General features: G+C 40.3%; 1 long non-coding RNA gene across 1 annotated transcript; it reads left to right on the top strand.

The window, feature by feature from the left end:
- Nucleotides 1-9441: 9441 nt before the first annotated feature.
- On the top strand, nucleotides 9442-11228 carry LOC122897388. Its single transcript, XR_006382523.1, has 3 exons — nucleotides 9442-9489; nucleotides 9613-9764; nucleotides 11064-11228. It is a non-coding gene; the product is annotated as an uncharacterized LOC122897388 (long non-coding RNA).
- The last annotated feature ends 6512 nt before the right edge of the window (nucleotides 11229-17740 follow it).

Genomic DNA, 17740 nt, shown 5'->3' with positions numbered 1-17740 from the left:
TATGCAGCCATCAAAAAAATGAAATCTTTCCATTTGCAATGACATGGATGGAACTAGAGGGTATTATGCTGAGCAAAATAAGTGAAACAGAGAATGAAAATTACCATATGATCTCCCTGATATGAGGAGGTTGAGAGGCAATGTGGGGTGCTTGGGGGGTAGGAAAGGAATAAATGAATCAAGATGGGATCGGGAGGGAGATAAACCATTAAGAGACTCTTAATCACACGAAACAAACTGAGGGTTGCAGGGCGTAGAGGGGGTAGGGAGAGGGTGGTTGGGTTATGGACATTGGGGAAGGTATGTGCTATGGTGAGTGCTGTGAAGTGTGTAAACCTGGTGATTCACAGACCTGTACCCCTGGGGCTAACAATACATTATATGTTAATTAAAAATTAAAATTAAAAAAAAATTCCATACATCACTCAGTGCTCATCACGACAAGGGCACTTTTTGATCCCCTTAACCTCTTTCACCCATCCCCTTCCCCTCTGGTAACCATCTACTTGTTCTCCACAGTTAAGAGTCTGATTTTTAGTTTCTCTCTCTCTCTCTTCCTTTGCTCATTTGTTTTGTTTCTTAAATTTCGCATATGAGTGAGATGATACAGTATTTGTCATTTTTTAAAAATTTATTTTTTATTTATTTTCAGCATAACCGTATTCATTATTTTTGTACCACACCCAGTGCTCCATGCAATCCGTGCCCTCTATAATACCCACCACCTGGTACCATGACCTCCCACCCCTCGCCTCTTCAAAACTCTCAGATTGTTTTTCAGAATCCATAGTCTCTCATGGTTCACCTCCCCTTCCAATATTTGTCATTTTTTGACAGACTTATTTTGCTTAGAACTATATTCTCTAGCTTCATCCATGTCACTGAAAATAAGATTTCATTCTTTTTTGTGGCTGAGTTATATCGCATCACACACACACACACTTATGCATGTATATATAACACTTCTTTATTCATTCATTTACCTCCAGCAGCTTCCATACCCTGGCTATTGTAAGTAGTGTCGCTATAAACATAGGGGTTCACATATCCCTTTGAATTCATGTTTTTGTATTTTTTTGTGTAGATAGCCTGTATTGTGATTATTGGATGATAGAGTCGTTGTATTTTTGACTTTTTGAGGAACCTCTATACTGTTTTCAGAGTGGCTGGGCCAGTTTACATTCCCAACAGCAGTGCAAGAGGGTTCCCTTTTTTGCACATCCTCACCAACACTTGTTGTTTCGTATGTTTTTGATTTTAGCCATGATGACAGGTGTGAAGTAATAACTCATTGTGGTTTTGATTTGCATTTCCATGATGGTTAATGATGTTGAGCACCTTTTCTTTTCTTTTCTTTTTTAATTTATTTATTTGACAGAGAGAGCGGGAGTGAAAATGCGCGCCTGAGAGAGAGAGAGAGTGCTCGCACAAGCAGGGGGAGCGGCAGAGGGAGAGGGAGAAGAAGGTTCCTTGCTGAGCAGGGAGACTGACATAAGGTTCAGTCCTAAGACCTGAGCCGAAGGGATCATGACCTGAGCCGAAGGCAGACGCTTAACAGACTGAGCCACCCAGGCACTCTGAGCACCTTTTCATATACTTGTTGGACATTTGTATATCACCTCTGGAATAATGTCTATTCAGGTCTTTTGACCATTTTTTGATCAGATTATTTTTATGTTATTGAGTTGTATGTGTTCCTTATATATTTTAGACATCAGCCCCTTCTCAGATATATGCTTTACAAATATTTTCTCCCACTCCATAGGTTGCCTTTTAATTTTGTTGGTTATTCCTTTTGCTGTGCAAAGGCTTTTTACTTTCCTGTGGCCCCACTTACTGATTTTTGCTTTCATTGCTTTCGTGTCTTTGTGTCCTATGCAAGAACATTGCCAAGGAGCTTTCTTTCTTTCCTTTTATTTTTTTTTTAAGATTTTATTCATTTACTTGACAGAGAGAGCCAGAGAGCACAAACAGGCAGAGAAGCAGATGGAGAGGGAGAAGCAGACTTCCTACTGAGCAGGGAGCCCAATTCGGGGCTCAATCCCATGGAATCATGACCTGAGCAGAAGGCAGTCACTTAACCAACTGAGCTACCCAGGCACCCCCAAGGAGACTTCCCCTTATGTTTTCTTCTAAGAGTTTTATGGTTCCACGACTTACATTTAAAGCTTTGATCCATTTTGAGTAAAGTTTTGTGAGTGGTGTAAGATAGGGGTCCAATTTCATTCTTTTGCTTCTGAATGTCCAGGTTTCCCAGCACCCACCCTTGCTTGCTTGCTTGTTTTTTTTTATTATTATTATTGTGTTATGTTAGTCACCATAAAATACATCATTAGTTTTTGATGTAGTGTTCCATGACTCATTGTTTTGCATATAACACTCAGTGCCCCATGAAATTTGTGCCCTCTTTAATACCCATCACCAGGTTCACCCATCCCCCAACCCTCTCCCTTCTAAAACCCTCAGTTTGTTTCCTGGAGTCCATAGTCTCTCATGGTTCATCTCCCACTCCAATTTCCCCCCACTTCATTTTTTTTCCTTCCCTCTCCTAACGTCCTCCATGTTATTCCTTATGTTCCACAAATAAGTGAAACCGTATGATGATTGTCTTTCTCTCTTTGAATTATTTAACTCAGCATAGTCTCCTCCAGTCCCATCCAAGTTGATGCAAAAGTTGGGTATTCATCCTTTTTGATGGCTGAGTAATATTCCATTGTGTATATGGACCATTCTTCTTTATTCATTTGTTTGTTGAAGGGCGTTTAGGCTCTTTCCACAGTTTGGCTATTTTGGACTTTGCTGCTATGAAGATTGGGGTGCACATGGCCCTTCTTTTCACTACATCTGTATCGTTGAGGTAAATACCCAGTTGTGCAATTGCTGGGTTATAGGGTAGCTCTATTTTTAATTTTTTGAGGAACCTCCACACTGTTTTCCAAAATGGCTGCACCAACTTACATTTCCACCAACATTGTAACAGGGTCCCCCTTTCTCCACAACTTCTGCAACATTTGTTGTTTCTTGCCTTGTCTGCTTTTGCAATTCTAACTGGTGTAAAGTGGTATCTCAGTGTGGTTTTGATTTGAATTTCCCTGATGGTTAATGATGATGAACACTTTTTCATATGTCTGTTAGCCATTTGTATGTCTTCTTTGGAGAAGTGCCTGTTCACGTCTTCTGCTCAATTTTTGGCGTGATTATCTGTTTGTTGGGTGTTGAGTTTGAGAAGTTCTTTATAGAGCTTGGAAATCAGCCCTTTGCAGTGTCACTTGCAAATATCTTCTTCCAGTCTGCAGGTTGCCTCTTTGTTTTGTTGACTGTTTTCTTTGCTGTGCAGAAGCTTTTTAACTTGACGAAGTCCCAGAAATTAATTTTTGCTTCTATTTCCCTTATCTTCGGAGAGGTGTCTTGAAAGAAGTTGCTGTGGCCGATGTCAAAGAGGCTCCTGCCTATGTTCTCCTCTAGGATTTTGATGGATTCCTGTCTTACACTGAGGTCAGTCATCCATTTAGAATTATCTTTGTGTATGGTGTAAGTGAATGATCCAGTTTCGTTTGTCTGTATATAGCTGTCCAATTTTCCCAGCACCACTTATGGAAGAGACTGTGTTTTTTCCATTGGATATTTTTTTGTGCTTTGTCAAAGATTGTTTGAACATAGAGTTGAGGGGTCCATATCTGGGCTCTCCATTCTGTTCCATTGGTCTATGTGTCTGTTTTTGTGCCAGTACCATGCTGTCTTGGTGATCACAGCTACATAATATAGCCTGAAATCAGACAACGTGTTACCCCTAGCTTTGTTTTTCTTTTTCAATGTTTCCTTAGCATTTGGGGTCTTTTCTGTTTCCATACAAATTTTAGGATTGTTTGTCCCAACATTCAGAAAAATGCTGTTGGTATTTTGCCAGCACCGGTTTTTTGAACCAACTGTCCTTTCCTCGTTGAATATTCTTAGCTCTCTTATTAAGTATTAGTTGACTGGTTATGTGTGGGTTGATTTCTGGGCTCTCTGTTCTGTTCCACCGGTCCATGTGTAGGTTTTCATGCCAGTACCATACTGTTTGATTATGATGGCTTTGTAATATAGTTGAAAATCAGGAGGTGTGATGCCTCCAGCTTTGTTCTTCTTTCTCAAATTGCTTTGGCTATTCTGAGTCTTTTGTGGTTCCATATGAATTTAAGTGTTTCTTTTTCATTCTGTTTGTGCAAAAGTGGCACTGGTATTTTGATAGGGATCACACTGAATCTATAGATTATATGGGGGTAGTGTGGATATTTTAACAATATTAATTCTTTCCATCCATGAACATGGAGTATCATTCCATTTATTTGTGTCTTCTTCTCATCAATTCAGCATATAGATATGTCACCTTCTTGGTTAAATTGATTCATAAGTATTTTATTATTTTTGATGCTAGTGTAAATGTGATTATTTTATTCGTATCTTATTTTCAGTGGTCTACTGTTAGTACACAGATATGTAACTAATTTCGGTATGTTGAATGTGCATCCTGCAACTTTACTGTATTGACTGTGCTCTGGTTGGTTCTTTTTTAAAATCTCACTTTATTATTATCATGGTCACAGGGTGACTTAGTCTGACGTTGGTGTTCAGTGTGATGGCTGATGATCAACAGGAGAGCAATATGACCCAGCTGCGAGTGTCAGGTGATTTCGTGATGGAGAATGGTTGGGTAGACACCAAGAAAAATTTGAGAGACTGTGCACATTCTCAAGGAGAGAGACAGAGTTTGCTCGTGTGGACAAAGCCAGGTGTAGATGGAACCACTGCAGACAACCAGACCAGTTATACAGAGGAAAAGGTCTCTACATTAATTTTTTTTCTCTCACCTAAGTGCCTGGTGAGCAAACTTGGGTACCACTATGCTAGAAGGTAATGGAAACGGGGCTCAAATCCAGATCTGCTTCCCTCCTGTTCACAGGTCTACAACCAGTGAGATTTGGCACTATCCTGTCTTAAAGATGAAGCCAGTATGGGGGGGGGGGGGCGGAGACCAAACAAACTGAATTTGTCCTGGGGTCCATTTTTCACATAAGGAAGTGAAGCAACAGGCAGATCCTAGGCTGTGGCAGCCAGTTAAGGGTGAGGACCAGGTTGAAATAAGTGAGGTGTGGCTGTTTATGCTCGCACAAGGCACGATCACATCTCCCTGGGATTTCTACAGGGGAAAGCTTGTCATGTTTGAGGTTTTCAACCATTTTCTTCCCATGTTCACTTTAGTGCTGAATCTACTGTGTAATGTTTACATTGCACTTTCACGAGTAGAAAGTCAGTTTTCCTTCCGTTGTGGACATTCACCTCTGCACTTTAAGCAAACACCCTGCTCATGCCTTCTGCCAAATAGCTTCTTTTCCCAGCTCCTGAAAATGGGTCGTTTTGATGGGAGGTCAAGGGTTGCTTTGTATCCAGCCATATTTGTTTTGAGAAAGTAACGAATGGTCCTTCAACTGGGTTTTGGTGCACTGCCAAATTAGTCAGGTTCAAGGGTTTTGTTCAAAGTGCCCATGAATATGTATGAAGGCATCTTCATCTAAACCTCAAATTCTGTAGTTTGTGTTACCTATCAGCAAACATGTTGTAATGCAGATTTTAATTGTAACGCTTAAAAATGAAACTCTTTAATTTTGAGAAGACAAATCCTTTTTGAGCAACACATATTCCCCCAGGGCTTGCCAATGACATTCCTACAATTGTTCATTCGCTTTCATGGAGAAAGGATACATAACTTTCCTTCTCTGTTAAAAGCAATAACTGCGTAACTGATGTCAGAGTGATAAATAGTAGAAATAGAAACAAAAACTTGTCTCCAATAGTCACAATAAATTGAAGCTAGAATTTTAAATAGTTTTCAGGTGTCAGGAAGGGAACCCCAAAAGTTTACTATGTTTGTGAGTGTTCTGTGGCTTTGCTAGTTATTTGCATTTCTCCCCACATTCTTGAGTGTATTTTCCACACTGTCTAAACTGAGTGTGACTTCCCATTATGTTCATAAACAAAGCTTACAAAAGTATATCCAATAATTAATGCAAGACCAGGTGAAGCAGTAGGAAGAGTAAAGGCTTTGGCTTCAGAAGATGTGGGTTCCATTCTGGGCTCAGCCAATGAATAGGAGCATGACATGTGACAGTGTGGGACATTAAGGCCCCAAGCACCAACTTCCCTGTTGAGGGAGTGAGGATTCTCTTCTTCATGGGGTCCTTGCCAGAATTTATTGAAATCACAAGGCAGCACAGGTCACACAGGTGCTTTAGCCGCAGCCATGCCTGGAATCTGAGGCTCAGTTTCCTCATCTGTAAAGAAGGAATGACCATGTGAACTTTGTGGTTACATCAAAGGGATTAACTGTTATTATGTAGATTAAAATAGAAGTCAGTGTCATATTACATACATAATTACTGAGAATATAAGGAAAGATGAGATCTCCTTGGGGGCTAATGGAAATTTTTGTTTCCTTCTTTAGTGTTTTTTTAAATGATTTTTGAAATTTATTTAAATATTCTGAAATATATTTAAGAACATCTCACAAAGCAAATTATTTAAAAACTTCCAAACTTGTTGACAAGGATGTGGAGAAAAAGGTGCACTGTTGGTGGGAATGCAAATTGGTATAGACACTGTGGAAAACTGTATGGAGCTTCCTCAGAAAATTAAAAATAGAATTACCAGGTGATACAGTAATTCCACTACTGAGTATATAGCCAAAGAAAATGAAGACACTGATTTGAAAAGCTACATGCACCCCTATGTTTGTTGCAGCATTTTTCACAGTAGCCAAGATATGGAAGTAACCCAAATATCCATCCATAGGTGAATGTGATGAAGTTTTAGAATATAAGTGAGGTCCAGAGCTGATGACTAAGAAAGAATTCTTAAGACATCTCTGGTGCAAAAAGGTGATTTAAATAAAGAATGGGAACAGGACCTGTGGGCAGAAAGAGCTGCTGCTCTGTGATCCCGAGGAGTGACTGATTATATACTCAGGACTTGGGGAGGTGAGGACAAAGCGGGTGTTCAGAAGGGCTGTCCTATGGTAAAGAAGACTCTCAGGATAATGGAGGCCTGGTTATTGTCAAGACAAGCTGCTTTGTTTTTGTTTTTGTTTTTGTTTTCTCTAATGAGGTACCAACATGAAGACAGTTGGGAGTATTTTGGTGGAATGCCCCACTCTTCCTGTCACACGTCCCTGTCCACAAACTTTAGGTTTAGAGGAAATTCAACTTTATTTATATTTCCTTCCACCTTAGCCTCCCTCCATTTTATGGAGGGGAGGATGATGTTAGGGTTTCAGGAACTGAATTATGGGCCTCTGGGAGTTAGGTTATGATAAGAAAGCTTCTTCCTTGTAAATCACTAGGACATTTGTAAATTAAGTGAGACTCAGGTCTTGCAGTATTGCCATCTCTACAAGATAGCTATTTGTTTTTCCCTTAGGGCAGCCAGGAGCACCTGAGGAAAGTCGCATATATCCCATGGGAGGTGGTTTGTGGGATGTCAGCTTCTACTTTGCCCTCAGCTTGCCTTCTGTTCCCTCATTTCTATAAAGGAGATATGATATATCTATCTATCTATCTATCTATCTATCAATCGATCTATATCTAGATAGATCTATCTAGATATCTATCTAGATAGATATCTAGGTAGATAGGTAGATATCTATCTATCTAGATATCTAGATGCAGATCGATAGATAGATATTATATATTTATATAGATAGATAGATATATCTAGATACAGATTGATAGATAGATATTATATATACACGTACACATACATATGGTGTACATCTATCTACCTATCTATCTATAGTCGAGTATATATGGTATATATACCATGGTGTGTGTGTGTGTGTGTGTGTGTGTGTGTGTGAGTGATGGAATATCACTCAGCCATAAAAAAGAATGAGATTTTGCCATTTGCAACAACATGGGTGGACCTGGAATTTACAATGCAAAGTGAAATAAATCAGTCAGAAAAAGACAAATAATATATTATTTCACTAAAGTTGGAATTTAGGAAACAAAACATATGACTAGAGGGGGAAAACGACGAGAGAAGAAGAAAGAAAGAAAGAAAGAAAGAAAGAAGGAAGGGAAGAAAGAAAGAAAAGAAAAGAAAGACAAAACAGACTCTTAAAGAGAACAAATTGGTGGTTACCAGAGAGGAGGTGGGTGGAGTGATGGGTGAAATCGATAAAGGGCATTAAGAGTTCACTTACTGTGAGGAGTACTGAGTAATGTACAAAATTATGGAAATCACTATATTGTACACATGAATCTAATATAATGCTGTATGTTAATTATGCTTCAGAGTGAAGAAAATATCACCACCTCCACGAACAACTTTCTAACTCACAATTCTACCTCTAGAAGTTTCACTTGTTCCCTGCCATGAAAAACCACATCTCCTAAAACTCACAGACTGTCATTACAGTACTTTCATTGGATCTTTTTAGAGAACAAAGCATCAGTCTGCAGCCTCGACAGCTTCTCTGAGGTACATGCCCTCATTGTTGTCTGTGGAACAACCATTCAATTTCTGAACGGACCTGTGTCCTGAACATCCCCCTCTATGCTGAGTGAAATAGATCAGGAGAGAGAGTCAATTATCATATGGTTTCACTTATTTGTGGAGCATAACAAATAGCATGGAGGACATGGGGAGTTAGAGAGGAGAGGGAGTTGGGGGAAATTGGAGGGGGGGTGAACCATGAGAGACTATGGACTCTGAAAAACAATCTGAGCGGTTTAAAGTGGTGGGGGGGGAGGTTGGGGTAACAGGTCGTGGGTATTATAGAGGGCACGGATTGCATGGAGCACTGGGTGTGGTGCAAAAATAATGAATACTGTTATGCTGAAAAAAAAAAGCAGACGTTTAAACTACTGAGTCACCCCCCCCCCAAAAAAAAATAAAAGTAGGAGAGACAAATCCGTGGCAAATCTTCAGGTAAAAAATATTTGAAAAGCTTCAGAATCTTTAGCCCACCCTGTGGAGCCACAGCCCAGGAGAACATTTTGAGCTCACAGTCTTTTGTCCCATTTCACATGAAATGTGTACCTGGAGATGGTAAAAGTGATGGCGTGACTAGATGCCTCAAGGTAATTAAACCAGTAGGGTGTGTCTGAGACTTCTCACAGGAAGTGAATGTTTAAACTGAGACTGGAGGCTAAGGAGGCATTAGCCAGCAGAATAGGAGAGGGTGGGGACTAACCAGATACAACAGGAAGGAAATACCTTATAACCTGCCTCATCCCTTGGGAAAACCAATATGGAAATTCCTTACACAGCAGTTTGGCATGCTGAGAAAAACTTTCTAATACTTAACAAGACAATTGTAGAAATTTCCTGAACCCTTTCTGCCCTCTCTGCTCCCACCTCAGGCTTATAATCTCCACCAGCTCTCTAAAAGTTGTGTGATGTTATTACTATGATTTCTCTCTGTGAAACCACAAAGAAGAAGAAAATCATTAGGTAAAGAAGTTTGAGCATGATTTTGATTTATATGCCCTTTCATCACTCACAGTGCAAAATGTAGCTTTTAATTGATTCTTCTCTCCATTTCCCAAATAATGTTTTTCACTGGAGAAAATTCAGGAATTGGAGGTCCGTGTCATCTGATGAACATATCTAGAATGGCAGCTTAGCCATCATTTACCAGGGAACCTTGGAAGGAGGAAGGAGGAAGGGAGCAAGATCCCAATCAGAGGGAAACTTCTGGAGATTTTGTGTCAAAGGAAGCATTAAGGGTGAGTCAGAGCCCATGCACATTAAATTCAGTAGCAAGAACTTTTCTTCAGCCCTTCCCTCCCAACTATAACAGGAACCGATATATATACATACATGTACGTATGTAACAACTGTAACAGGAAACCTATAGGCGTGTGATTAAGAGACAGAAATAATGTGAAAAAACTATATGGATCTGGATACATACAATTAAGCCACACACACATATACAATTTTTGTAGGGAAATTTCCAACCGGGTATATACTACCATGCTATAAAATCTTATGTCGGTTTTCTTTTGGATTTCAGATTAATGTGTTTATTTCAAAATCAAATGCAATGTAGGAATGTGTATTTATTGAAAAATATTTTTGTATGAATTTTTTATCTTCACCGCAAGACTTATTTCCTTGATAATTTCATTTATATTCCCCAGATATACTTCCCTGTGCACAGTAATATATAGGTACATTTACATGAACATAAGTATTCTTCAAAATTTTACCCACAATCTGTATATGCAATTCTCCATGTTATATACACACACACATATGGAAATATATGCACACACAAACATACATACATGCATGTGTAATTGTTTTGTACATGTTTAATCTTATAAATTTGTAATGTATCGCTCTTATTTGAATTATTTCAGTGGACTTCAAATGATAATCTTTCCTTAATCAGATTTATATATATAATAGGATATTAAACATTTGCCTCTAAAACACATTCCATGCATTTTCCCAATAATTTGCGTTCTTTATATGTGACATTTCTGTTTGGGATAGAGAAGGTTGTGTTTTTTTTCCCTTTAGCTTCCTTTTAGTTTGTCCAATTAAGTTTGTAACAGAGTTAAAAGTTTTTCTTGGGTCACATATCTGGTTTTGAATGCCCCAGGTGTTCATGTCATGCTGACAGGGTACTCAAACAACCTTTTCCCCAATGCCTCTGTCTTAAAGATGATGGTGGAGATGAAATCCCATTCCCCAGGCCTGGAGGCCTGGATAGGGGGCCACAAGGATACCACTATCCTGGGGGTGGTGTGTGGGTCTCAACCAGAAGCAGAGGAAAAGCAACCTCCATGGAGGGAAGAAAATGATCATTTACAGGATTATTTTAAGCCAGAGGCACTTTACATGTTATCTCCAATAACCTTATTCAGTTATTTTCCCCATTTATTTACACACGTAAAATTAGGTGTGAAGCTTTTTTCCATTGTGCCCTGAAGCCTTCGATGCTTTGAATGATGAATTCTCATTGGGCTAGTATTTGATGCAACCCTAAGTGTTTCTTGTTTTGTTTTATGTTGTAGCTGTATTGTTTTTAAATGAAGAAAACCCATGAAAATTAAAGCAATTTCTGTGCTATCAAAAGAAAAAAAAAGTTTGAAAAGATGGGAGTACATTTTTGAAAACAATATTACAGAATTCGTGCTACTGGGCTAGAAAATGGAGGACTTTTGTTTATCAGTGGAGAAAGGGACGAACAATAACAAATAATTTACATAAAAAGCAAAATGCTTCTCCAGTACACATCTGGAAAGATGCCATACCGCATTAACTGAAGAAATGGCAACCTGGAGATGTTGTAATAAGTAAGTGAAAAAATCAATTTGTAGAAAATTACTTATGTGATTGCAAATTTTTAAAAGTGTGTATCTATAATCACATAACTACACAAATATTTTAAGGTAGGAGTACATGTTACATAAAGGGAAACTCCTCTGGAAAACGTGTACCAATCTATTTACATTGGATTTCTTGTATATTTGTGAGTTGGGGTGAGGGGATCATACAGATGGAAGGTGCAGAATGATTTCATTTTCTAAGTATACATTTTAATGTTTAGCATTTTGCAATTAGGCAAATTTGTTGAGAGAAACACTTGAAAACATCTAATAGCCAATTCACAAGAAAAGTTCACATATACTTACCATGTTATGAAAATGTTCACATGATGCTGTTTAATTAGCAAATATAAACTTCAGCTTTAGATTTAACAGTTTGTGTGTGTGTGTGTGTGTGTGTGCGCGCGCGCGCACGTGTTTCTGTCTTACACTTCCTTTGCCCCCAAATGTCAGAGTTTTCTCCACCTCTCTAAGGGACTGAATTTTCTCTCTCAGGGCATGGAGATCCAGGAAGGGATTGTGGGCAAAGAGTAGAAAATTCCAAAGAGTAGTGGAAAATTCCAGAGTGTTCTCACTAATGCACTGGAACCCAGGTGCCTCCCTCCTTCTTTATGCTTTGCAAAGCCTTCTGGTCTGAGACTTTCAGAACTATAGTTGTCTCTGACCACAAGGGGCATCTACCTATACTGACTATATTTTTTGGTAAAGGAAAAGGCATGATTTGTTTCATTCTACTCTCATTACGGTGACTCACCAAACTCTGCTATTTCCTTTTTAGTTTCCAGGTCTGGTGTGTGTGTGTGTGTGTGTGTGTGTGTGTGTGTGTGTGTGTTGTTTTTGGTTTTCTTTTTGTCTTTTTGGTGGGGGAGGGTAAGTTTGTTTGTTTGTTATTATGCCTCCGGAATGAGCTGGAGATTGTTATGCCCCCCTCCCAAAATGGGTCCGTGATTAAAGGAGCGAGACTGATATAAAGCGAAGGTCAAGCAAAGCTTGACTTACTTCTGTAAATTCTTACTTACCTTCCACGCCAAGCATCAAGAATCAAACTGACCAGCCAGGGCCACGCCTCTTACAGAGGGCGACCTTTCTCTGTTTCACAGACTAGCTTTTAAGGTCAAAGGCCATGCAGCCGGGCCTGGCCACGCACAGGTGGCCAATGAGATTGTAATACACACGGGAAACTCCACAGTCATGTTAGGTCACACATAAGTGACCAATTGAATTACAATTTACCCTATAGTAGACATTTGATCTAGCCTATCACCCTCGTTAGAATTGGCACCCAAAAGGCTCCCAAAGGGTGGGCCCATACCCCTTGGTAGCTAGGGAGACAGTATGCAACCCCCCACTGATCAGATGTCTCCACCTGGCCTGACCCACCCTTGTATCTGGGCTTTGTTACCTGGGGCTGGTTTCCAACTTGTTTTTAAGTCAGTCCCCTGGGGGGAAGGGGAGCAGGGACAGTTTAAGGGTTAAACAACAAGGTTGCTGTTTAACCTTAATGGAAGCCTCTGGTGAAATGGGTCCTTACAGAGATAATGCCAGTCATGTGATTATTTTCAGAACATTCTGTTATTTTGCTCTAACTTAAAAAAAAAAAATCCCACATATTGCAGTAAGAATTTAGTTAGGCTACATATGCATGGGCATGTCACTGCCATTCCATGGAGCTCAGCTGTTGTCTCTGTTTCTCCAGGTAACATCTGAATAACTCCAAACAAGCTCTGGCACCTCATTAAGCCACAGCAAACTTGCAAAGCTGATATCAGAGTCCCTTCGTGAGGAATCCATGACAGAACAGATGCAATGTAGCAAATCCAGAGCCTGCCCTATAGCTGGCACTCAGAGTTCTCTGGGTTGGCTGAATGAGGGAACAAGATGTGTTGCAGTGGATACAGAGCCTGGCATACGGAGTTCCCTGTTTGTAGCTGCAGATACCTGGGTCCCACCCCTCTTGATTCTAGTTGGCCTTTTCTGCAGGGCTGATTCAGTTGGAAGCAGTTCACTGGTAGGCTGGTAACAAATTCAGGGGACAGTAATTATATGAAGTAAAGCCTCCTCTGGCAGCCAAATGCTCTCTTCTCCATGCCTCTAAGGAAGGGACTTCCTGTAAGGACTCCTTCTTGTTTGTGTGACGCTGACAAAGTGGTTTGTGGCCTGCTCTCACCTTCCTCAGCAGCCGTCACTGATCATCTCCAAACATCCAGCTCCAGACCCCACGGATTCTCTTCACAAGCAACCTGGGAGGATATTGGTGACGGGCCACTGCCTTCAGTCCACACCATGGGTGAGTTGGTCAGCATGAGGCCTTGGTCTCAGGTCCCCAGAGGGTATGAGGGGTTCTGGGTCCCTTCCTCCATCCACCGGACACCCAGCCAACCCCCATTAAAAGGAAGTGTGGAGAGGGGCCAGGCTACCTGTTCTCCACTCTCGAGGAAATAGGCTGTTGGGTCCTGACATTCCCATCCTGGTTCCACATGGAAAACCTCCTCTTCTGTGGAAGTGGTCATGGCTGATGTGAATTCCTCCCCCCCCCAACACACACTGGTTGAGGGGATAGACCTGACTTATGTGATCTTCACAGGTCCAGAGTTTGGAGAGTGGGGAGGGTCTTCTAGGTTGGCTGAGTGGGAGGCAAAGGGGAAGGGGGGTGGCGGTGGTGGTGGTGAAAATTAACATTCTTTGGATACACACTAGAGGTTGGGGAGGGGCAGAGAACCCACCATTACCCCTGACTCTTACATCAACTATTCATCAACTACTACCTCCATAGACATTTCTTGAGGTTTGCCTTATAGCCCAGCATATAACCAGTTCTGGAATGTTCCATGTGTAGTGGTTATGTGCACTGTTGCATGCCAACTAAGCAAATTTATTAATTTACTTAACTCTCATTTTAAAATCTCCACCTAGTGGAATTTATATCTGCCATTTTATGTCACTCAAGGAGGTGTTTTCCCCCTGTAATCGTGAATTTATCCGTTTCTCCTTTTACGGTCATGTTTGCTGTGCATGTTTTGGCTCTGTGTTAAGACACACACACAAGTTTAGAATTCTGTATTAGTGGCTACTTTTTGCATTGAAGCTTTCATCACAACAAAATCTCCCTCTTTTCTCTAGTAATGTTTTTTTTTTCCTTGAAAGAGTAACTTTCTCTTTAGTAATATGGGTATACGAGCTTTCAGTAGGTTAGTGGGTAAATGGTATACATTTTGCCAAGTTTTATTTTTATTTTCAAATTTTCTAAATCCTTAAATTTTGCATGTGTCTCCTTATGGAGCATTTTATGGAATGTTTTCTTTCTAATCTTTCTAATCTTCTAATACCTATCTTTCTATTTGGAATATCCAGTCTGAAACTTTTAATGTAAATATAGATATAACTTGGTTTCTGTATACCATATTAACTGCACACTTATTTCTGCCTGTGGTAAGGCCCTTTTCCTCTCCTGTCCTTGAAATGATTTAATAATTTCTTTTAGAGGGAGATAGGGGTGGGGAGGGGCAGGGGGAGAGGGAGAGAGAGAATGGCTTGATCTCACAACCCTGAGATCATGACCAAAGCTGAAATAAAGAGTCAAACCCTTGGGGCACCTGGGTGGCAACTCTTGGATTTGTCTCAGGTCATGATCTTTAGGTCATGACCTCAGGATTGTGTGACGGAGCTCTGAGTTGGGCTTCTTGCTCAGCGTGGAGTCTGCTTGAGATTATCTCCCTCTCCCTTCCACTCTGCCCCCCCCATCTCTTTCTCTCTCTCTCTCTCTTTCTCTCTCTCTCTCTCAAATAAATGGATAAATAAAATCTTTTAAAAAGTTGGACCCTTAACTGACGAAGCCACCCAGGCCTCTTTTGGCTGGGCAGTTAAACATTCTTTAGCCATTCTTGTAGCATTTACCCTTAAGAGTATAATCTATTTTGGGGATACTATGCAGCCATCCAAAGAAATGAAATCTTGCCATTTATGAAAACATGGATGGAAGTAAAGGGTATCATGTTTAGTGAAATAAGTCAGCTAGAGAAAGACAACTATCATATTATCTCCCTGATATGAGAAAGTGGAGATGCTACATGGGAGGTTTGGGGGGGTAGGAAAAGAATAAATGAAACAAGATGGGATTGTGAGGGAGACAAAACATAAGTGACTCTTAATCTCACAAAACAAACTGAGGATTACTGGGGGGAGGGGGGTTGGGAGAGGGGGTGGGGTTACAGACATTGGAGAGGGTATGTGCTATGGTGAGTGTTGTGAAGTGTGTAAACCTCGCGATTCACAGAGCTGTACCCCTGGGGATAAAAATACATTATATGTTTATAAAAGAATTTTAAAAATGGAGAAAAAAAAAACTAAAGAAAAAGGAAGCTGTTGGGACTTGAAGCCATCGAATTGTAAAGTTAAGACTTCAAAATCATCTTGTCTGGTGATTTTCAACGTTTTTTTTTTTAATTAAATTAATTTATTTATTTTCAGAAAAACAGTATTCATTATTTTTGCACCACACCCAGTGCTCCATGCAATCCATGCCCTCTATAATACCCACCACCTGGTACCCCAACCTCCCACCCCCCCGCCACTTCAAACCCCTCAGATTGTTTTTCAGAGTCCATAGTCTCTCATGATTCACCTCCCCTTCCAATTTACCCCAACTCCCTTCTCCTCTCTAACACCCCTTGTCCTCCATGATATTTGTTATGCTCCACAAATAAGTGAAACCATATGATAGTTGACTCTCTCTGCTTGACTTATTTCACTCAGCATAATCTCTTCCAGTCCCATCCATGTTGCTACAAAAGTTGGGTATTCATCCTCTCTCTGGAGGCATAATACTCCATAGTGTATATGGACCACATCTTCCTTATCCATTCGTCCGTTGAAGGGCATCTTGGTTCTTTCCATAGTTTGGCAACCGTGGCCATTGCTGCTATAAACATTGGGGTACAGATGGCCCTTCTTTTCACGACATCTGTATCTTTGGGGTAAATACCGGGGAGTGCAATGGCAGGGTCATAGGGAAGTTCTATTTTTTAATTTCTTGAGGAATCTCCACACTGTTCTCCAAAGAGGCTGCACCAACTTGCATTCCCACCAACTGTGGAAGAGGGTTCCCCTTTCTCCACATCCTCTCCAACACATGTTGTTTCCTGTTTTGTTAATTTTGGCCATTCTAACTGGTGTAAGGTGATATCTCAATGTGGTTTTAATTTGAATCTCCCTGAGGGCTAGTGATGATGAACATTTTTTCATGTGTCTGATAGCCATTTGTATGTCTTCATTGGAGAAGTGTCTGTTCATATCTTCTGCCCATTTTTTGATGTTTGCCTGTTTCGTGTGTGTTGAGTTTGAGGAGTTCATTATAGATCCTGGATATCAACTTTGATTATGCATTATAACAAGCTTTGGAGTTAAAACACATACACCTGTGTCTCAGGTATTTAAAAAAAAAAACCTATAATTATTTTTTTTTTCCTTTTCATGGTCTTATGTAAATTACTTCTTTAAAGCTCTTCAGACAGTGAAAGAACCTTGGAACACTTTGATTCCATTCACGCCCTCCCAGTGTTTTGCCATGAATTTGCCATGAATTGGTGTGTATATCTAAACCCCTAGAAGAAATTAGTGTCCTGGTGCTACATAGTCAGTACTCATTTAGACTGGCCTACATATTCACAAATGCTATTAGTCTTTCTTTCCTGCATCTTGGTGCCTCAATCTGGGATCGTATTTCTTCTACCTTAAGAAGAACCTTTAATACTTCTTTTAGTTTGAGACTTCTGGTCACAAATTTCCCGAGTTGTGCTACATTAATGCCACTGTGAAATGCACATCTTTTCCTTAGGAATGTTTTTCCTTAAAGTATACTTTGTCTCCTATTAGTGCTGTTATACTGACTTGATTATCCTGCTACTTTGTGAAAGTTCTCAAGCAAGATTGCTTCAAATGCCACTTCTCCACGTTGCCCTCTCCTTCATTCCAGGACTCAAATGAAGCATGTGTTAGATATGCTCTCTACATCTCCCTTAATTCTCTCCTTCTCTCTTTTGGTATTCTCCATATTGTGTCTCTCCTGGCTTTTCTGGATACTGTCATCGGATCTAACTTTCACTTCTCTAATTCTTTCTTCAGGCAGGAACTCACCTTTGACCCTTGAACCATAACACCAAACTTTCAGGGTGGATTTTGTTATCCCCCTAGGCAGAGGAGGGAACTGTGAGTTAGAGATGACAGGCAACTTGTCCCAGGTCACCCAGCCTGAAAATGGCAGAGCAAGGGCTAATGTCACAGATTAAACCCTAGGCCCAAACCCTTTCTTCTGTGCTTGTGTTCTTCTTGGCCGCAAGTGCTCCCCACCTCTCATCTTCCACAAA

The sequence above is a fragment of the Neovison vison genome, chromosome X, assembly GCF_020171115.1.
Source record: "Neovison vison isolate M4711 chromosome X, ASM_NN_V1, whole genome shotgun sequence".
Classification (NCBI taxonomy): Eukaryota; Metazoa; Chordata; class Mammalia; order Carnivora; family Mustelidae; genus Neogale; species Neogale vison.
Note: the sequence above shows the minus strand (reverse complement) of the source record. Positions and strands in the feature narration are given on the sequence as shown.